This window comes from Schistocerca gregaria, chromosome X, assembly GCF_023897955.1.
Source record: "Schistocerca gregaria isolate iqSchGreg1 chromosome X, iqSchGreg1.2, whole genome shotgun sequence".
NCBI lineage: Eukaryota > Metazoa > Arthropoda > Insecta > Orthoptera > Acrididae > Schistocerca > Schistocerca gregaria.
Genome location: NC_064931.1, coordinates 776,237,077 through 776,259,735, shown reverse-complemented (window position 1 = coordinate 776,259,735; position 22,659 = coordinate 776,237,077). Strand labels below are relative to the sequence as shown.

Here is a 22,659-nt window from a genome sequence, read left to right as displayed (position 1 = left end):
AAGGAGGAGAAATGCGTACCATCACGTTTTCGACTTTGATAAAGGTCTGATTGTAGCCTATCGCGATTGCGGTTTATCGTATCGCGACATTGCTGCGATCCGAAAGTCAACAGACGGGGACGTTTGCAAGACAACAATCATGTGCACGAACAATTCGACGACGTTTGCAGCAGCATGGAATATCAGCTCGGAGACCATGGCTGCATCACAGACAGCAGCGCATGCGATGGTGTACTCAACGACGAATCTGGGTGCATGAATGACCAAACGTCATTTTTTCGGATGAATCCAGGTTCTGTTTACAGCATCACGATGGTCGCATCCGTGTCTGGCGACATCACAGTGAACGCACATTGGAAGCGAGTATTCGTCATCGCTATACTGGCGTATCACCCGGCGTGATGGTATCGGGTGCCACTGGTTACACGTCTCGGTCACCTCTTGTTCGCACTGACGGCACTTTGATCAGTAGACGTAACATTTCAGGTGTGTTACGACCCGTGGCTCTACCCTTCATTCAGTACCTGCGAAACCCTACATTTCAGCAGGATAATGCACGACCGCATGTTGCAGGTCCTGTACAGTCCTTTCTGGATACAGAAAATGTTCAACTGCTGCCCTGGCCAGCACTTTCTACAGATCTCTCACCAATTGAAAACGTCTGTTCAATGGTGGCCGAGCAACTGGCACCTCACACTACGCCAGTCACTACTCTTTATGAACTATGGTATCGTGTTCAAGCTGCGTGGGCAGCTGTACCTGTACACGCCAAGCTCTGTTTGACTCAATGCCCAGGTGTATCAAGGCCGTTATTACGGCCAGAGGTGGTTGTTCTGGATACAGATTTCTCAGGATCTATGCACCCAGATTGCATGAAAATGTAATCACATGTCAGTTCTAGTATAATATATTTGTCCAATGAATACCCGTTAATCATCTGCATTTCTTCTTCGTGTAGCAATTTTAATGGCCAGTAGTGTAATTTTATAGCAAGAACTCAACACTTTTAGGAATAGTGATCTTCGTCCTTTAATATCTAAAAGATGACTCACGGCAACAAGAAAAACTTCAAAGAGTAAAACATGGAAAACAAAAGAAACTCTTAGGAGCAAGGAAATTCACAACACAGGACCAAGCACCAGGTAGGAGAGGAGAGGAAACAGAGTGTTGATTTATTTACTTTAACACTTCCCCCAAATCAAACTGTGGTCCACTGAACGCCTTATGAATAATAAAAAAAGGTAAAAACACATTAGTTACGAAGTCCTATTTTGGTACACTTTGTTTTAAAGTTGTTTGATTTGAAAGGCTTTGTAAACATGTCATGATTTTCTGAACACACATATTCTACATTGATATCTCCATTTTGATAGAGTTCACGCAGAAAATAATACCGTACTTCGACGTGCTTATAGCGTTAGTGGAACTCTGCGTTTTTCACTAATTTAATGGCACTTTCATTGTCAGTGAACAATACGGGCGTGTTTCTTTTTCCACTGATCTCCAACAGCAGTCTGTTGAGCCACACTAACTCCTTGGCTCCTTCACTTGCAACAGCGAACTCCGCTTCAGTGGTGGATAGTGCAACTGGTTTCTGCAGTTGAGATGTCCACGATACAGCAGTATTACCAATCATTGAAACAAAACAACTTGTTGATCGTCTTGTTTTAGTGTTGCCAGCAAAGTCAGCATCAGCATAGGCACAAAGTTTCCCGCCAGATGAAGTATTTAATTTGTGGTAAGTTCCTATGGGACCAAACTGCTAAGGTCATCGGTGCCTAGGCGTACACACTACTTGATCTAACTTAAAATAACTTACGTTAAGGACAGCACACACACCCATGCCTGAGGGAGGACTCGTACCTCCGACGGCTGTAGCCGCGCGAACCGTGGCAAGGCGCCCAGACCGCTCGGCTACCCCGCGCGGCAGATAAAGTATAGAAGAGACCTTAGTCTGAAGTACCACGGAGATATCTGAACATACATTTTACAGCATTCCAATCAGGAGGAGTGGGTTTATCCATAGATCGAGCTACTTTTGAAACCGCATAAGCGAGATCTGGACGAGTAGAGCATGCCAGGTACATTAATGATTCCACAGCCGAACAATAAGGAACGTTGTTGTCAAGAGTATTGCTATATTTGTTGTCTAATTCTTCATTATCACATGTAGTTTTTATTGGTTTTGAATCAGCCATGTTAAAACGATGTAGAATCTTCTCTGTGTATGCTCGCTGTGAAATAAACAAGCCAAACTCTCGTTGCTCTATTTGCGTACCTACAAGTGAGCTAAGGATCTCACTGTTATTTTGAATTCAGACATTAACATATCTAAAAATGAATTCACAGCGCTTTCATTTGTTCTTGCGATAAGTCCATCATCGTCATAAATAGCAATCAGTATTTTTTCTGTTTTGCATTGTCGAATGTAAATGCACGGATATGCTGTTGAACCAATAAAGCCATTTTTTCTCGTGAATGAATTAAACTTATTATTCCAGCAACGAGGTAATTGCGTAAGTCCATACAATGATTTCTTGAGTCGACAAAGACGACCTGACCCGTCATCGAAGCCTTCTGGTTGAGCCATCTAGTATTTCTGTATCCATGTCACCATATAAAAATAAATTTCTATCATCGAACTGAGCAACTTTCAAATTTTCTTCAGCTGCAATAGCTATTACAGCACGAACAGCGTCATAATGAGCAACTGGACCAAAACGTTTCATCATAATCAGTTCCGGCACGTTGAAACATACCGCGCACAACCTACCGAGCACGGTACCGATCAATCGATCCATTAGATTTATATTTAATACGAATCACCCATCAAATATCAATAACACGTTTTCCTTTAGGCAACTCTACCATTTCCTTTAGGCAGCTCTACCAAGTCCCAGGTATCATTTTCTACAAATGCCCCCATTTCTTCTTTCTTCGCATTAAACCATTCATTGGAATTACTACTGTCCATAGCTTCGTTGAAGTTTGTTGATACAAGCTCTTCATGGATCGCTTTTTTCAGGCAAACTAATGCATTTGCTCCTTGAGAGTGGTGAGGCTGGTATCCTAATTTGTAGTCACTACATTTTACTGGGGGACGTATTTCATGAACTGGACGTCGATTTGGTAACTCATTCAAATATTCTTGGTCATTAGTTTCAATCTGATCAACAGTAGATACACTTTTCTCTCCTGTTTTTTCAGGTACGGAATTAAATTCCAATTAAATCGAATTTCCAGTTGTACATAGCTTTTCTGGTTGAAAATCAACATTACGTGATTTCGGCACACGATGTTTTGGTGGAATCCACACTTTGTAAGCATTTTTGTCATTCAATTGGCCAATAAAATGACTAGGTATAGCCTTTTCGTCGAACTTAGAACGAGATTTCTTTGGCAAATAAGCATAGCATTTTGATCCAAAAATTCGTAGATAGTTACAACTGTTAAACACTTTGCCAGTCCACAATTCGAAGGGTGTTTTACCTTCAGCAGTTGACTTCCCAGTATGATTGAGTAGAAAAACGGCTGTGTCACATGCATGAGCCCAATATGATTTAGGTAACTTGGTAGACGTTGACATGAGCGAGCTAATTCAACTATATGTCGATTTGCTTGTTCAACAACACCATTTTGCTCAGGAGTGTCTGAACACGTAAGACGATTCTCAATACCACGGCCTCGTAGAACAGCAGCTACCATGTTTCAATTAAACTCTCCACCGTCAGACCGAAGTATACCTTATGACCAATAGCATCACACTCTTTCAAAAATGTTTTCAAATTGTTATCCACTTCAGATTTATTTCGCATGAGATATATCCAAATGAAACGAGAAAAATCATCTTTGAAAATCACATAGTAACGAAAACCATTTATGGGGTTAATAGACCAAGGGTCCATTAACGTCTGCATTGATCAACTCACCGACAGTTTGTGGACGATCTCTGTGATGACTAAATGGTTTACGGTAGAATTCGCGAAGAACACATATCACAAAACGATGTCGTATCACGCCACTTAATTGATATACCGAAACACTTGAGCACATCTCGTACATGACGTTTATCTTGATGACCGAGCCTCTCATGCCAACGTTGTAGTTGTTCTTCTTAAGTTGTTAAGTTAATCACTACTTGTGAATCCGGAGTACAAATTCGCATGTTAATACTGTATACTGCACCGACTAGTCTTCCTGTTGCGACTATTTCACTACGTCGCCGAATGATAACACCTTTGTTATCATAAGTCACATTATATCCACGTTGTGTAGCTTGACGGACAGAGAAAAGATGGTGTCTGACATCAGGTACATACCAGACATTTTCAAGCAAAGCAGGTGTCCACCTTTTGTTTTTGAATATTTCAATATGAATACTGCCAATCCCATGTGCAAAAATAACTTCTTTGTCAGCTGTCTGCACACATTGTGGAATCGGAAACTTTTCGAGTGTAGCGAAATGCCGTTTATTTTGTGAAATGTGACGTGTCGTTCAGAGTCGAAAATCCAAGAATCTGCACTATCAAAATGAACATGACACAACAAGCTAGTGGCTAGAAATGTATCTGGTTTGTTGCTCACTGTTAAACTGGATCTCGAATTACTGTTGTTGTTAGCTGTCGCTTTTGCTTCTTCTGCGACCATGCGCTTTCGCCAGTTTGCGATAATATATCCAGCTTTCTTGCAATACAAACAAGTATGACTTTCTTTCTTCTTTGACTTACTCCCCTCTGTTGCAAATTTCTTCTGTTTTTGATGTTGCTCATTCGATTTTGATTTTGCGTAGAAAGCACCAGCAGCTGCCTGTGTACCTAGCGAATTCTCAATCGAATGCAAATTCTGAATTAGAAATTGTGTCGTCTGCTCAGGTTCAGGAATACGATACCAGGTCGACCTGTGAAACTGTTATTCGGGTCCTAATGTTTTGAAAATACGATTGTGGAGCAGCGACAGGAACAAAGTTGCATTTGGATTAATTTTGTTCAGTTCACTACACAAGTCATGGAAAATTTTCGTAACTAGCGACGTGTGTTTTGTTATAGAGTGACGTCATCTTTTGACGTACACAGAAACAATTGAACAACGTATATAGCCGCTGCAATGAAGATTGTTCATATACTGACATAAGGGTATCGCAAATTTCTTTTGCGTCAGTCTTCTTTCTTACATGAATAGCAGGCTCCCCATCAAGAGCCGTTCCAATCGAAGGAGGACTCGAACCGCTGACGGGTGGAAGCCGCGCGAACAGTGACAAGATGCCCTAGAGCGCCAGGCTACCCCACGCGGCATAAGCTAGGCCGTTCGGTGCGCTCGCGTACCGAACCTACCAGCAAAATGGCAGAAAGATACAGAATATGGCCCCAGGCAGCCATTGACACCATGACACTGCCAAGCATGGCTATTCTGGTGAAAGAGTCGACGGGAGGGTGGCATGGTGCTCTGCCATGTTCAGTCATGAGATTAGGTTCTGCCTGGATGAGGGAGATGGACATATGTGTATACAGCATAGAACTGGTGAGCGGCTTGTTCTCGAGTACATTCGGCCACTGTTCTATTCCAGGCTTTGTGATGTGGGAGGCCATCAGTTACAACTAACACTCACATTTGGTGTTTCTGCATGGTAAAGTAGCCAGTGCTCACTACAATGATAGGTTGTTATCACCATGTTGCTGCCAATTCTTCGACGGGAGTGTGATGTGCTTTTTTCAGCAGGACAATGCACGTCCACATATGGCTGCTGCCACGCAACATACTCATCATGATGTACAACAGCTGCCTTGGTCAGCAGAGCACCAGATCTCTCGTCAATTGAACACATATGGTACATGGTGAAGAAGGGACTTACTCATTCTCCAGACCTTGTAAGAACCACTGCTGAATTGAAAAAAAAGTGCTAGATGCTTGGGACAATCTATCACAGAATGCCATACAGCACTTTTATGATCGAGTGCATATGAGAATACACACCTAAGTTGCACCAGAGGGGGGATACACTGTATATTGATGCAACTGTGACGTATGTGTTTCGTTTGATCTGCATTTTTATCATATACACCTAGAATGATGGACTACCTGTCACATCACTTGTCAATAAAATGACTTTGTCCTTGTGGATGTTCCATTTTTTTGGCAGTGTATCGAAGTATATTTCACAATAATAGATTACAGAATTTAAATTCTTAAGGACACGTTTCAAATATTTCCCATACAGATTTAAATATCGAAATCAACGTTTCTGGAATTGACGATAATGGGTGACATTCTTCGAACAGGTAGTGGCTAGTCTTAAGGCTACGCCGCTAAATGACAGTCAGCTACGGGTAGCAGAGGTTTGGGCGCGTAGCGTCTACTGATTGCAGCTCTTACTTATCCCCCCCCCCCCCCCCCCCCTTTCCCCGACGACTGTTCGTTCAGCCACAGGTATTCCACCAATATGCGCTTAAGTTCACGCTCTACTGTATACAATGAAAAGGAAGCAACAATGCGAGTGAACCTTCACTATTGGATCCTTGTCTCTGTGTAGTGGTCTCTATAATACTTTGACGCGTCTTTAATCGAGGGTCAGTATTAACAATTGCATAACGGTATTTGGTGGGAAAGATGAAATGATGAAGACAACACAAACACCCAGTCCCGAGCATAGAAATTCTTCCACCCGGCCGAGAATCGAACACCGTGCCTCACAATCTACAGGGAGTGAAGCTAACTTCTACACTACGAGCTGCCGACACAGAGGTATAATATTAATATTTTGGTAGTATTGAAAGTAATGATTTGTTTCCGGCATTGGCAGTTCTATCCGCTGAACTAAAGGTACGCCACGTTCGTAAATGTATCACTAGAATGCACCCGAATACAGGAATATAAATGGCACTACCCAGCGAGAGGTTCACGAATGATAAGGGGAAGTAAGCCAGCAAACCACGTTGTGTTACTTCGCTGATAAGAAGTTCCTTGGCATGATAAAAGTGTGTTATTAGTACGTTTCTTTTCGCGAGTGTATTGCACCTGAGCTCTTGTGAGTTTTCTTTCCAAAAAAACTACAAAAAACTATAGCATACGTCCATAAATCAAGGAAAAAAATCAGTGAAATCACAGAATAATAAACGGCAGTAAATTTAGACACCGACGTCACATTACCCGACACTTCACCATAGCAAACCATACGAAAAATGACGCATTTTTGAGGGATCTATAATGTTGTGTATCACTTACACGACATATTGTCGTAATACTGAAGTATAAATGCGAAAACCAACAAATACATGTTAGCTTCGCAAATGTTAAATCAACATGGAGTCTGCTCGGTTTGCATCGAAAGAGGTCCAGATGTCACAACTGTGAAGCCGTCATGATCAGACCAAAATACCGCTGTCCCATGCTTGCGTGCATAGGATTGTATGTAGTTTATGGAAGGATTTTGAACTATAACGCTGACTTGCGTAGTTTTTGGGTGCACGAATGTTTCCGATTGGTAAGCGAAATCTAAAGGAATACTATTTCATGTGTAAATTGTCTCATTAACATGTTATTTTGCCTTTTACTGCGAACAAATTTGTGCTACTTCTTTACTTTCACTGTAGCGTATTTTTCTTTCGCATGGTTTCGGATTTCCAAAAGATGAAGGTCGGGATGCTCTCAGGGAGTATGCCACGAGTAGAAAGAAATGGCGAGCGTCGAAATGGAATACGTCATGTTCTCAGAATTCTTTATTTATGTGTGTTTTTTCCCTGCCAATGAGTAATAGATGTTGTAGGTAGGCCTACACTGTGCGTGCGCTGTAATACACACATTAAAAAAAAGTTTTCCATCCCATCGGTTCCGAGAGTTCAGAAACCTGTACAGAAAGTTGGAATAGAGATCATCATAAACATCGTTTCTGGCGTTTTAATTGCTCATGAAAACCATACATTGCATGTTGAACCACCATACAGCGAGACCTTCAGAGGTGGTGGTCCAGATTGCTGTACACACCAGTACCTCTAATACCCAGTTGCACGTCCTCTTGCATTGATGCATGCCTGTATTCGTCGTGGCATACTATCCACAAGTTCATCAAGGCACTGTTGATCCAGATTGTCCCACTTCTCAACGGCGATTCGGCGTAGATCCCTCAGAGTGGTTGGTGGGTCACGTCATCCATAAACAGCCCTCAAGGTTCATGTCTGGAGAACATGTTAGCCTCTCTAGTCGAGCGATGTCGTTATTCTGAAGGAAGTCATTCATAAGATGTGCACGATGGTGGCGCGAATTGTCGTCCATGAAGACGAATGCCTCACCAGTATGCTGCCGATATGGTTGCACTATCGGTCGGAGGATGGAATTCACATATTTTACAGCCGTTACGGCGCCTTCCATGACCACCAGCGGCGTACGTCAGCGACACATAATGTCACCCCAAAACAGCAGGGAACCTCCACCTTTCTGCACTCGCTGGACAGTGTGTCTAAGGCGGCCAGCTTGACCGGGATGCCACCAAACTCGTCTCCGACGATTGTCTGGTTGAAGGGATATGCGACACTCATTGGTGAAGAGAACGAGATGCCGATCCTGAGCGGTCTATTCGGCATGTTGTTGGGCCCATCTGCACAGCGCTGCGTGGTGTCGTGGTTTGCAAAGATGGACCTCGCCATGGACGTCCGGAGTGAAGTTTCGCTTCATGCAGCCTGTTGCGCACAGTTTGAGTCGTAACACGACAACCTGTGGCTGTACGAAAAGCATTATTCAACATGTTGGCCTTGCTATCAGGGCTCCTCCGAGCCATAATCCGTAGGTAGCGATCATCCACTGCAGTAGTAGCCTTTGGGCGGCCTGAGCGAGGCATGTCATCGACAGTTCCTGTCTCTCTGTATCTCCTCCATGTCCGAACAACATCGCTTTGGTTCACTCCGAGACGCCTGGACACTTCCCTTGTTAAGAGCCCTTCTTGGCACAAAAAAAACAATGCAGACGCGATCGAACCGCGGTATTGACAGTCTAGGTATGGTTGAACTACATACAACACGAGCCGTGTACCTCCTTCCTGGTGGAATGACTGGAACTAATAGGCTATCGCACCCCTCCGTCTAATCGTTGTTTACATCTTTGGGCGGGTTTAGTGACATCACTGAACAGTCAAAGGGACTGTGTCTGTGATACAATATCCACACTCAACGTCTGTCTTCAGGGGTTCTGGTAACTGGGGTGATGCAAAACTTTTTTTGATGTGTGTACTTTATTTAGAAATCATTATTAAAGGTCACTGCACTCGTAAATCTGGCTATGCACCACTCTGTAAAATTGTTATATTAGGCCATTGGAAGTACGTTTAAAAAAAGAACCCACGTTTGTGGTACTGCTCCACATTTATTAATAAATTAAGAAAATTGTGTCGTTTACGCTGAAGACTAGCATAGCTATTCGTAATCTTGCATTTAAAACTGCTTTTATACAGAAAAAATACGAGATATTGCTTTTATGGCATTTTACTTTAAACAAAAAATCTGAAACAACTAATCTGAGAACATTAATTGCGTATATGACGCACTGAGCGACTGTAAATATAGACACTACTATAACACGGTATCAGGGATTTGGTCAGAGCACCATGGTGGCAAGCCGCGTCCCTCTGGCTTCAAAGTGTGGTGTGGTTGGGGTCCATACTGCAATCTCTCCTCATTCTTACCTGCGTGGTTTGCAACCCTCGGTCACAGTAGAGAACCAGTGACGTCACGGGACATCACTGTTTCGTTGCGTAAATTCGTAAAGACCGCGGATTGAACACTTACAAAAAAACATTAAATGTCGCAAATTCAGATTTGAACACATTCAACATGCAGCAAAAGCTAACATATGGTTCAAGAATGGTTCAAATAGCTCTGAGTACAATGGGACTTAACATCTGAGGTCTTCAGTCCCCTAGAACTTAGAACTACTTAAATCTAACTAACTTAAGGACATCACACACATCCATGCCCGAGGCAGGATTCGAAACTGCGACCGTAGCAGTCGCGCAATTCCGGACTGAAGCGCCTAGAACCTCTTGGCCACCGCGACCGGCTAAAGCTAACATACATCGCATTAATGATCTCTCCAAAATGCCTAATTTTCACTGCGGTTTCTTATGAGAAACTGTCAGGGAATGTGATGCCGTCAGCTAAACATGCTACCTATAGCTCGTATCCTGGTGTTTGCTTTTGGTGTTCTTTCGTAGTTCATTATGGAAAGGAAAGGATATACAATGTGTAAGCTTTTTAGATGTCCCTTGCATCATAGTAACATTACATTTTTCATTGAATCTTTAGATATAACTGGTTTTATTCTCTGTACAGCAGGCTATGGCTGTGTGTACCCCAAATAACAACAGTGGGGATATGAAATTATCACAGTGGTTCATTCGGATTGTAGATTAATTTTGTGTTGTACCGGACAAAACAAATAGTATAAAAACTTTTTTTGTTTAAAAGCCAAAGAAGGATTAGTCAGGGCATAAATGTGGTGAAAGTAATACGAAGGAAGCCTTAGAAAAAATCAGACTTCTTGAAAGACAATTAGGGAAGGGATTGCGAAATATTAAGTTGCAAGAAGTACAACAGGTGATAGACTTAGAGCTTTACGGGAAAACAAAGAAGTGAAATATAAGTTTTACGAGAACATTCAGAGATGAACAGGAAGCAGTACTGTAGTATCTTATTAAAAATTCAGATAGACAGCTTATACTTTGTGTAAAGATGAGTTCTTAAATATAGTGCACAAGTATTAAGACAAACTGAAGATAAAGCATCGGTTCAGCAAGGCAAAAGTGAAAGTGAGAAAAAGGTTGCCTGTGATTTTATGAAAAGATGCGGACATTTAACTGTGATGACAGCTGAATCCACGGGTTTGCAGCGAGCAGACGCTTTCAGCAAGGAACAAACTTAAAGATTCGTTAGCAAGATTCGTGAACTTATGAACAAGCTCAAGTTTCTAACCGTTTACGAACCAATTAAAAATCTTTGCATTAAAAACGGCTTTTCTACTCATCACAGTTTCATGTTCGATGCAACCCTCCAAAAATTAAAAGAGAAAAAAATCCAAAGGGTGGAAAAATATTTAAAAAAATCAACGAACTTTTATTCTTATAAAAGAGAGTTTCATAATTCTATTAAATAACGTATCATAGTTTTATTTCGTGTGAAAATGTTCCAATAAAATCTTCAGAGAATATTATAATTTCGAAAATGATTGCGTGTCCAATACTATCCGACCTTTCCCTATCTCAAATGGTTCAAATGGCTCTGACCACTATGCGACTTAACTTCTGAGGTCATCAGTTGCCTAGAACTTAGAACTAATTAAACGTAACTAACCTAAGGACATCACACACATCCATGCCCGAGGCCAGGTTCCAACCTGCGACCGTAGCGGTCGCTCGGTTCCAGACTGTAGCGCCTAGAACCGATCGGCCACTCCGGCCGGCTCCCCTATCTCCTCCAGTCAGTGCGCCACTGGATATGCACTGTGATTTAATCTTGAATTTCAGTAAATAAACACTAAATTCAAAATCGCCTCGTGTCGCGAATTACCATTTAGCTATGAACATCCATTCTCGTAACACCATCCAGTCATATTAATTTGACCTGTCAAAAGCCTGAATGCCCACGTTTTGCAACGCGAGACGTGCAGGAAGAGATTCAGTTAAGTTCGGCAAGGTACCGACAGAAATGTGGAGCCACGTCGACTCCAGTGTCTTGGTCTCTGCCCGGGGATTGGGTGTTTGTGCTGTCCTCATCATTCCATCATCATTCGTATAAGTGGCTAGATTGGATTGTGTACAGGTTGGGAATCTGTACGGGCTCTGATGACCGTGCAGTTGAGCGCCCCACAAACCAAACATAATCATTATCACCCAATGCCTTGGCAAGCTGCATTAATTTTCACGGTTGATGATCCATGGCGCGAACAGCCCGATCGACGTGGTCCCACAGATCATCTGGGGAGTTTGGTGGCCAGGGGAGTACGGTAAACTCATCCTGATGCTCTTCGAACCTTGCAAGTACACTGCTGGTAGACGGCATCGTGTCGAGGAACAGAAAACTGCATGTAGGAGTGGACATGGTCCTAAAGTATAGATGCATACTTGAGTTGATCCTTTGCGCCTTCCAGGATGACGAGATAACCCAGAAAATGCCATGAAAACATTTCCCAGACCATAAGGCTCCCTCCTGTTTGTAGGGTGTTTGCTTTCAGACGTCAACTGTCCGATAGAACCTAAAACGTGATTCATCAGAAGAGACCACCTGTCGCCACTCGGTGGACGTCCAGTTGTGCTATTGGCGTGCAAATCCCAATCTTCGTCGTCAATGGACAGCAGTCAGCATGAGTTCATGAATTAGGCGCCTGCTACGGAGCCCCATAGGCCTACAGATCAAGGTTCGCTGGACTATCGTTCAGGAGACACTGTTATTAGCCCCTTGGTTCATCTGTAAAGTCAGTTCGCCAGTACACATCTCCGCAACCGTTGTTCACCGCTGTCATCTATGGCCCGTGTGCATCACAGTTGCCTTGGGGCCGGTTTTTGAAAGCGCCATACTGCCATGCGTCGCATACTTTAACTACGGGGTCACACGAACAGTTTACCAACTTAGCTGTTTCGGAAATGCTTCCACCTTTGGTCCGAAAGGCAATGATCGCGCCCTTAGGGATGTCAGATAAATCGCTCCGTTTCCGCATTACAGCGACGACTGCATTGTTTTCCGCGTCCCCCGACACGTTTTATGCACCCTCCACTGCTAGTGCTGCCACCTGCCGTATGTGAGTGGTTGTTGCACGTTAACGTCGAACATAGGCGGTGGTCACATTAACGTGACGGGATGGTGTAGAAGTAAACTTTTCAGATGGCTCCAAGGAGCTGCACGGGAGTTTACTTCAGGGACGAGCTATGGTGGAGTGTGACTGGCTCCCATAGAGTCAGATTGAACACAAATTGTCTCACCGTCCGGTGAACAGTCAAGAATGATTCCTGGTGGTACCATCGTAGATGGAACATTAAAGTCGAAATTTACTTCTAGTTTATGATAATGGTGGACAGAATGGCAACTAACTCTAAATATAGATAAATGTAAATTAATGCAGATGAATAGGAAAAAGAATCCTGTAGTATTTGAAACCCCATTAGTAGTGTAGCGCTTGACACAGTCACGTCGATTAAATATTTGGGCGTAACATTGCAGAGCGATATGAAGTGGGACAAGCATGTAATGGCAGTTGTGGGGAAGGCTAATAGTCGTCTTCGGTTCATTGATAGAATTTTGGGAAGATGTGGTTCATCTGTAAAGGAGACCGCTTATAAAACACTAATACCACCTATTCTTGAGTACTGCTCGAGCGTTTGGGATCCTTATCAGGTCGGATTGAGGGAGGACATAGAAGCAATTCAGAGACGGGTTGCTAGAATTATTACTGGTAGGTTTGATCATCACGCGAGTGTTACGGAAATGCTTCAGGAACTCGGGTGGTAGTCTCTAGTGGACAGGAGGCGCTCTTTTCGTGAATCGCTACTGAGGAAATTTAGAGAACCAGCATTTGAGGCTGACTGCAGTACAATTTTACTGCCGCCAACTTACATTTCGCCGAAAGACCACAAAGATAAGATAAGAGAGATTAGGGCTCGTACAGAGGCATATAGGCAGCCTTTTATCCCTCGTTCTGTTTGGGAGTGGAACAGGGAGAGAAGATGCTAGTTGTGGTACGAGGTACCCTCCGCCATGCACCGTATGGTGGATTGCGGAGTATGTATGTAGATGCAGATGTAGTTGGCAAAATTCGAAAAAGTATCATCTGTTTTCAAATTATACAACAAGCATATTTTTAAAAGAGCATGTCTGTACAGCTTTACGAATTCGCCAAAAAACAAGTAAAATAAAATAAATAAACAGCAGAGGAGTTCACACAGCCAAACGTATTTTAATAGCCGACAAGAGCAAAACATTGGTTGAGACTTATCTCTTAAAACAAGCGGAGGAACATTACATTTGGAATAAAAATAAATGCACATAATTTCACCCGCTATTCTCCAGACTGACGGAACTGGCTTACCTCTTATCATTCCTCCTATGATTAGGAGTGCCAAGGCGAGTTGCACTGGAGTTTCCATAATCACCGTGTGGCAAGAGCGGCGGCCAACTGAAGCTCTGTCGGCCATAGGAACGCTAGGCTTTCACTGCATGTCCTACTTTTACAGCAGTGACTTAGACAGTGATAAACGTGTAGATAATACGAGGTTCAACTCCACAGCAGTCGCTCCCCGACATGGACAGCCAGTGTCTGTTTTGATACGCGACGCTGTGGCTGGAAGAAAAAAAAAGTGCTTAGCAGAAACAGAAATAGATTTTTCACGCTCGAATCATATTAGTACCAATATGGAATCATCATTTAAGATGTCTTGTGCCTTTACCTTTGGAGATAAAGATATCTGACCGACGGCAACCATAATAATGTGTATAGCTAGAAGATCCATGCGTTTTAATAAACTTTGAATGTGTCTGCGTTCAGTGTCTTCATTCCACTGTAAAAACTCATCTTCATTTGAGAATTGCAAATCTTCGGAATTAACTTGAATTTCATGAGCAGTTTGTAAATGATCTATCCAACCCCGTTTTGAACTGCTTTCAAATGGGCACGATGTACACTTCCTGCAAAAGCATAAATATTTCGTTGGTGGTGATACAAATTACTTTTAAGAGAAAAATTTTTGTCTCACACGTAGCACTGATAAGAAGCTATAGGCGCTTCAGTGGCAACAGCAAGCTCCTGTTGATGTTTTTGTGTAAACATGTTGACTGAGATTTTTTCTGTAATTATACTCTTGCCCACACACTTCGCATTTAAAAGCACTCATTTTCGTAGTTCAAACGCAACACAGTAGGCTCAATCAGTAGGAAAAAAGACGCAAAAAACTAAAGTACCACGCACTCAGAAAGGAACCACTGCGAATGAAGAAAGCACGAAAATACCACGCTCCCTCCGCACTTACTGTTCTTTTGAGCAGTTACCAGACTGCGCCCTACAACAGGCTATACGCGCATGCGCATCTACGATGACTTAGGCAGCCCTTATTTGGTGCTTGCTCTGCTCATGCTTATCGTAGCTTTTCTGTTGGAATTTCGGGCGTGGTGGGATATCACGTGACCATGTGTAGCCCTTCGCCATGTTGAGAGGTCATACACAGTTTTGCATATAGTAATTGTTGTATCATATCCTACCCAGATGCCGGCCGCCGTGGTTTTGCGGTTCTAGGCGCTCAGTCCGGAACTGCGTGACTGTACTGTCGCAGGTTCGAATCCTGCCTCGGGCATGGATGTGTGTGATGTCCTTAGGTTAGTTAGGCTTAAGTTGTTCTAAGTTCTAGGGGACTGATGACCACAGCTGTTAAGTCCCATAGTGCTCAGAGCCATTATTTCCTACCCAGATAAAGGATGCAAATAAGGAAGCAGTTCTTGGCAAAATATCATTTTAAAATTAGACTCCACAGCTCAAAGTACCATTACATTTTGCTATGGGGTGATTTTGACAGATTTTTATTTTTTTCTAATTCGTACTCTGCAATATTGTTATGTAACATTTCCAACAGGTTTACATCTACCCAGCACTCCAAAAAGCTCGTACAATGGAATACAAATTTCTTGCAAAAAAAAAAAGTTTGAAACAATTTCTTGTGTAGCGTACATCGGAATAAAGGACAACAAATTTCACGACTATTTCAAAATGTGTAAAAAATTAACAAGGTTGTCTGTGAGGCAAAGAAACTGTACAACTGATGGTTTATATTCTACTCTAGGAATAAAGCCATTTGGGGAGTTAAAACGATAAAACATGGTATGCTGCCAGTCTACAATTTAGCATAGAATGGCATTCTATAAATTTAAGACGTAAACACAAATTAAGAAATAACTTCAGGCCTAGAGGAATTACTAGACAAGCGCCTTGTGATCGAAAAACACTTTCACAGAAGGCGGATACGTAAAATTCTGCTACAGCTGTCATATTTGAAACAAAATATTTAGTTCAAAACTACTGACCAAATTAGCCTACTCAGTCAGCTTCAAGTAAATGTTTACATATGTTCACACGTATATAGCATTAACAGATCTTTCAGTGTCATAAAAGGTACTGGACATCAGAGACTACTCCAGCAGCATCGGAATTTCATAAACCATACTAAAATGCTTCATTCCGCTGTAATTGCACATTTCTATGTCCAGATGCACTATGAAGCAATTGATATTCAGCTTTTTATGCATTATGGTATAATGTCATTCGTCCCAGAAAACTAACTGCCTCAGTGGAAAAAAAAAAAAAAATAGAAGCAGAATTCTCTGTAAAACAGGCAGAAGTAGCTTCATTAAGACATTAATGGTTGATTGCTAATAGCGTGGAAATAATAAAAAATCAGGAAACTGAAACTACTAACTTATTTTGGTCTTTCATGGTTATGAGAATGTACACTCCTGGAAATTGAAATAAGAACACTGTGAATTCATTGTCCCAGGAAGGGGAAACTTTATTGACACATTCCTGGGGTCAGATACATCACATGATCACACTGACAGAACCACAGGCACATAGACACAGGCAACAGAGCATGCACAATGTCGGCACTAGTACAGTGTATATCCACCTTTCACAGCAATGCAGGCTGCTATTCTCCCATGGAGACGATCGTAGAGATGCTGGATGTAGTCCTGTGGAACGGCTTGCCATGCCATTTCCACCTGGCGCCTCAGTTGGACCAGCGCTCGTGCTGGACGTGCAGACCGCGTGAGACGACGCTTCATGCAGTCCCAAACATGGTCAATGGGGGACAGATCCGGAGATTTTGCTGGCCAGGGTAGTGGAGTTACACCTTCTAGAGCACGTTGGGTGGCACGGGATACATGCGGACGTGCATTGTCCAGTTGGAACAGCAAGTTCCCTTGCCGGTCTAGGAATGGTAGAACGATGGGTTCGATGACGGTTTGGATGTACCGTGCACTATTCAGTGTCCCCTCGACGATCACCAGAGGTGTACGGCCAGTGTAGGAGATCGCTCCCCACACCATGATGCCGGGTGTTGGCCCTGTGTGCCTCGGTCGTATGCAGTCCTGATTGTGGCGCTCACCTGCACGGCGCCAAACACGCATACGACCATCATTGGCACCAACGCTGAAGCGACTCTCATCGCTGAAGACGACACGTCTCCATTCGTCCCTCCATTCACGCCTGTCGCGACACCACTGGAGGCGGGCTGCACGATGTTGGGGCGTGAGCGGAAGACGGCCTAACGGTGTGCCGGACCGTAGCCCAGCTTCATGGAGACGGTTGCGAATGGTCCTCGCCGATACCCCAGGAGCAACAGTGTCCCTAATTTGCTGGGAAGTGGCGGTGCGGTCCCCTACGGCACTGCGTAGGATCCTATGGTCTTGGTGTGCATCCGTGCGTAGCTGCGGTCCGGTCCCAGGTCGACGGGCACGTGCACCTTCCGCTGACCACTGGCAACAACATTGATGTACTGTGGAGACCTCACGCCCCACGTGTTGAGCAATTCGGCGGTACGTCCACCCGGCCTCCCGCATGCCCACTATACGCCCTCGCTCAAAGTCCGTCAACTGCACATACGGTTCACGTCCACGCTGTCGCGGCATGCTACCAGTGTTAAAGACTGCGATGGAGCTCCGTATGCCATGGCAAACTGGCTGACACTGACGGCGGCGGTGCACAAATGCTGCGCAGCTAGCGCCATTCGACGGCCAACACCGCAGTTCCTGGTGTGTCCGCTGTGCCGTGCGTGTGATCATTGCTTGTACAGCCCTCTCGCAGTGTCCGGAGCAAGTATGGTGGGTCTGACACACTGGTGTCAATGTGTTCTTTTTTGCATTTCCAGGAGTGTACATATGAAGATGCTATGCCAGATGTAGGCACAGAGCCACGTTCTACTTTAATCATGTACTTGTACAGACAACCAATAATCTGTAAGAGTTTATAAGTAAAAAGATTTAAGTGATACATGTTTTTTTTTTATTTCAATGTAAACCCATCTCCCTGCTCACGTTACTGTAGAGTCATAACTCATCACTATGGATGAGTGGGTGAAACATCTTCATCACCAGAACTTCATAGTAACAGACTGGTCCTGCAGTACTAGTGAAGACCAGTATAAAAAGAAGAATGAAACACTTCTTCCTGATAATACACTTTGTAAGACGGAAAAAACGATTCACCATACAGGAATTATCCAGAGGGGACGGAAATCGACAAACAAATGATTACAATTTCAGAAAAAAACTGGACGACTTATTCAACAGAGAGAACTTCACAAATCGAGCAAGTCAGTAAGTCATTGGTCCACCCCTGACCCATATACAAGCAGTTACTCGGCTTGCCACTGATTGATGGAGTTGTTGATGTCCTCTTGAGAGAGAGCGTGTCAAATTCTGTCCAAATGGCCAATTAGAACGTAAAAATTCCGAGATGGCTGGAGGACCCTGCCTATAATGCTCCAAACGTTCTCAAGTGGGGAGAGATCAGAAGACCCTGTTGGTCAACGTAGAGTTTGGCATGCCCTAAGACAAGCAACAAGAACTTTGTCGTGTGGGGGCGGGCATTATCTCACTGAAACAAAAGTCCTGGGTGGTTTGCCATGAAGAGCAACAAAATGGAGCATTAGAATATCATCAATGTACCGATGTGTTATAAGGGTGCTGTGGAGGCTATTTGAAAACTTAGATAATTACAGTAAAAAAAGTATAGATTGAGTTATAAGGATTTAGAAAATTATTGTATAGAAAATGGTTATTTAAATGTAACTGGAGAAGACCACTTGGAATTTATTGTTTATTTTATGGGGCAGGATATCACATGGCCCAATTTGGAGCAAGAAGGGACAACAGGACATTTTAATTTTCACTGTCTATACTTTCCAAATAAATTCATAAAACTTTGTCAAGATGACCAGGAAAGCTTCAGGATTCATACTCATAGCTAGTGAAATTCAAAAACGTAACGAAATAATTTTTTTACATGTGAAATTTCATCATTTATTCACTTAGAATTGGCTGCATTTGTTGCTATAGGTCCACTGTTCTGGATAAGTAAGAAAGATTCTTTGATGAATTTTCCACAGCAAACAAACCATACTTACAGATCTATCAAACTCTAAAATTTTCCAAATCCATTAAAAACTGTGGTAAAAACTGAGATAATTAACTATAAAATTTGAGTTTTTTCTATATATGAAGTTTAAGATGTAACAGCTCATTCATTTTTTCACAAATTAAATAAAACATTGTAAAACATGATAATTTCAATCTAGGTACTTCACCACCATCTAAAAATATTCATCCACATACACAATTTATTAATGAACCTGGTTTACATTCTCAAATTATGAGTTGACATTCACCATTTGCAGAAAATTTTCGAGATTAGGTTCACGAAGTAGCTTTACTACTCATTTGAAAACGAGGTGAATATAAAAGGAAAGAGAAAACAACTCTCTTGGAAATTTAACAAACAAAAGAAATGAAGAAATAAATACAGTATTACCATATGTCGTTTCCCAATTAAGTGACCAAAATTTAAGACCAACTTTTGTTATTTTAAAATTATGTGATTTTCATTACTAGTATTATGTTATTCAAACACATTTTAAAAATGTGCATAATCAAATAGATATAACCAGAAACAGAGATAAGAATTGCGAACAATTTTTAAGAATTAATTATGTGCCAAATTCAACAAATGAAACAGAGGTTAAGGATTATTTGCAACAAAAATTATTTTAATACTTTGAATAATTATTCACAAGAACAGTTGCATGAACATATAAATAATCTAAAAAATTATTCTTAAAATGTAAAACTAAATTTTCAAGTACTTTTATCATAACCAACTTTAAATTAATATTAATAATAACTTTTAAATGCATCTAATAAACAAAATGTGTCAAAAGCGTATGATTCAATCAACCCAAATATCAATTCTTCAGATAATGTTGACATTAAATATTTTTTGTTAACTTTCACTCTAATATCAAATAACTCTATCTTCTTTAAACAAACAATAAACATAATAAAAATTATATTCAATACCAAAAATGTTTAAAGTTTCGTCAAATCTCTCCATTTATATACAAAAATTTTATTAGCATTTAGAAAAGTTAAAACTCTTGCAATTTGGAGGTTTTGAAAAATCATAATTATTTAGATATACAAGAGCTATAAAAATACATTTTGCTCATTTAAGCAACTATTGTGTGAATTGTTGAAACCTAACCTTTTAAAATTAACTTTATTACCTCTCTTATTTGAAACATTCCCAACAAGGGAAACATCCAGAAATCTCGTTTGTAACAGTACTTATTCATAAAAAATTTCGTTTTATTTCTTCTATCTTTCAATTTATATGTGATTGCATTAAAATGAACAACATCTTCAATTTCAAACATTTCTGTTGACCAATTAGTTGTATATCCACTCTCAAAAATTCCTTTCAATCTACTTAATCTTATTTTACCACCAACTTTATATTTAGCTCCAATATCTAAAAGAATTGTTAGATAAACAGTTTTTAATAAGATTTTTTCAGATTCCTTAATTGCATCTTTTGATTGCATTTTTATTTTTGAATGTTTTCTGTTATTATATTCATCAATTAGTTTAGGAACTAAGTCACTCTATTTATAATTTCCTTAAAACCAAATATCATCCACGTTTTTTTCTTTCAATTTAGTATTAAATGATTCAACAACAGTCGATTTAATTCACTAAAAGTTGAATTATGATTAATGTAAGATTTTTAAACAACATTGAAATTCTTTACTATAAAGTTCTTATCACTATCTGTTTGTAAATTTTTTGGTTTTCTTGACATGAAATTTTTTAGTAGGAATATTTATGCCAGTTTTATTGTTACCTGGAATTGCACAGACAAATTTTGAAAAAAACGTCTATGACATTTAATAAATATTGATATCGTTTATTTACATTTATTTCTTTTAAAATTCATTCCAAACAGTTTATAAAGTTCATCAATAACTTGTTCACAAATATTTAGAATTTCATCTAGAATATTTTTTCTTCGTTTTCCATTTTTAGTTATGTGAATGAAGCATTTCAGTAACCTTTTTACGCTTCAAACAGTAAATGTGAAAACCGTTCTTCATTCATATGGAATAGTTACTCTTCATTAATTTAACTATTCAACTGTGTTAAATTACTTGTATATTCAGGTTTCTAACAAATTTTGATATTTCACTCAGTAAATAATATTTGTATACTACATCTTCTGTATCAATTGTATGTTTTACATCTGCAGTTCTTCTACCCTCCTATCAACTCTGATTCTCACCCTCAACCTTTCCTCCATCCTTTCCCTGGGCTCCCTCTCCCCCCCTTCCATCCTGTTTTCTCCCCGACTAACCTCTCCCTACCTCCCTTCTCCCCCCGAGTCCCTGTGTATTCCCCTCCTCTGCCTTCCCCACTCCCTGTCGCGTCTGCCCAGTACCCCCACCCTCTTTTTGGTCCTCGTCCTCCATCGGCTCCTTTCCCCACTTCCACCCCTTCGTTTTTCCTCTCCTTCCCCGGTTTTTATTTTCCCATCATCTGTCCAGTTTCCCCCCACTTGCCCTCGGCTGTGGTGTGTTATATTTGTCAACTTTTTTGTACAGTGTTCAAGTGAATGTTCAGTGTTGTTCGTATTTGCAAAGTGTTGCGAACAGAAATCATGCTGTCACTGGGTGTGAATTTTTTGTCTCTTGCGAACGGAAACCAGACTGTCGCCATGTTTTTTAATTGTCTGTCTATTATTTTACCTGTCTGATTTATATGTATTTTATTAGCATCATCATCCCTTTGTTTCTATGTTTTCAGTTCCACGGTTTTTTCTGCTATGTTACCACTTAAGTCTCCGATTTTATCGTCTGTTTTTTATTATTTATTATCTTCCTCTTTTTAAAACAAATACTGTAGGCTGAAGAGCAGCATACTAAGCTGCAGACAGCCCGCTGCCTTCCGTGGGGGGGGGGGGGGAGGTATCGATACTCAATAAAGAAAAGAAAAAAAATAGTTTACGACAATTAGCTTTAGCCCTGGAGGGAGTGGTGGAAAGCTTGGAGTTTTATCCTGAACTGACACGGCATGTATACCGAGAGATATTTATTCAAGGAATACATCACGAAAGACTTCGCAGCTCTGGCATAATCTATCCTGGTAGAACTAGAATGTGGAATGCTTGTATCCATGGTAACTATATTTCTAAGATTGAATGAAGTTAATACATTTCCAATTTTTTATTATGGCTCTGAGCACTATGGGACTTAACATCTGTGGTCATCAGTCCTCTAGAACTTAGAACTACTTAAACCTAAGTAACCTAAGGGCATCACACACATCCATGCCCGAGGCAGTATTCGAACCTTTGACTGTAGCAGTCACGCAGTTCCAGACTGAAGCGCCTAGAACCAGAGGGCCACACAGGCCGGCATACATTTACAAGTTTCATGTTAGCTATGTTGTTGGAGTTTGCATCAATGTTAAGGTCTCCAAGTATAGTAAGATCATTGGGTCTAGTTTACCTAATTATGGTACTGAAGCTTTTGAGAAAATGAGTTACATTTGTAGAAGATAGTCTGTATATTCCTATTACTTTACATGTTACTACATT

At 41.3% G+C, this 22,659-nt stretch overlaps 1 long non-coding RNA gene across 1 annotated transcript in view; it reads right to left on the bottom strand.

Annotated features, from left to right (window-relative positions):
- The window catches only part of LOC126297799 (uncharacterized), a 38,783-nt gene extending 23,814 nt beyond the window's left edge, over window positions 1–14,969 (bottom strand). Inside the window, exons 1-2 of the long non-coding RNA XR_007552576.1 lie at window positions 14,417–14,969; window positions 14,059–14,310 (exon numbers count right to left, since the gene is read on the bottom strand). This is a non-coding gene — a long non-coding RNA (uncharacterized LOC126297799). The remainder of the gene's footprint in view (window positions 1–14,058; window positions 14,311–14,416) is intronic.
- Window positions 14,970–22,659: the final 7,690 nt, after the last annotated feature.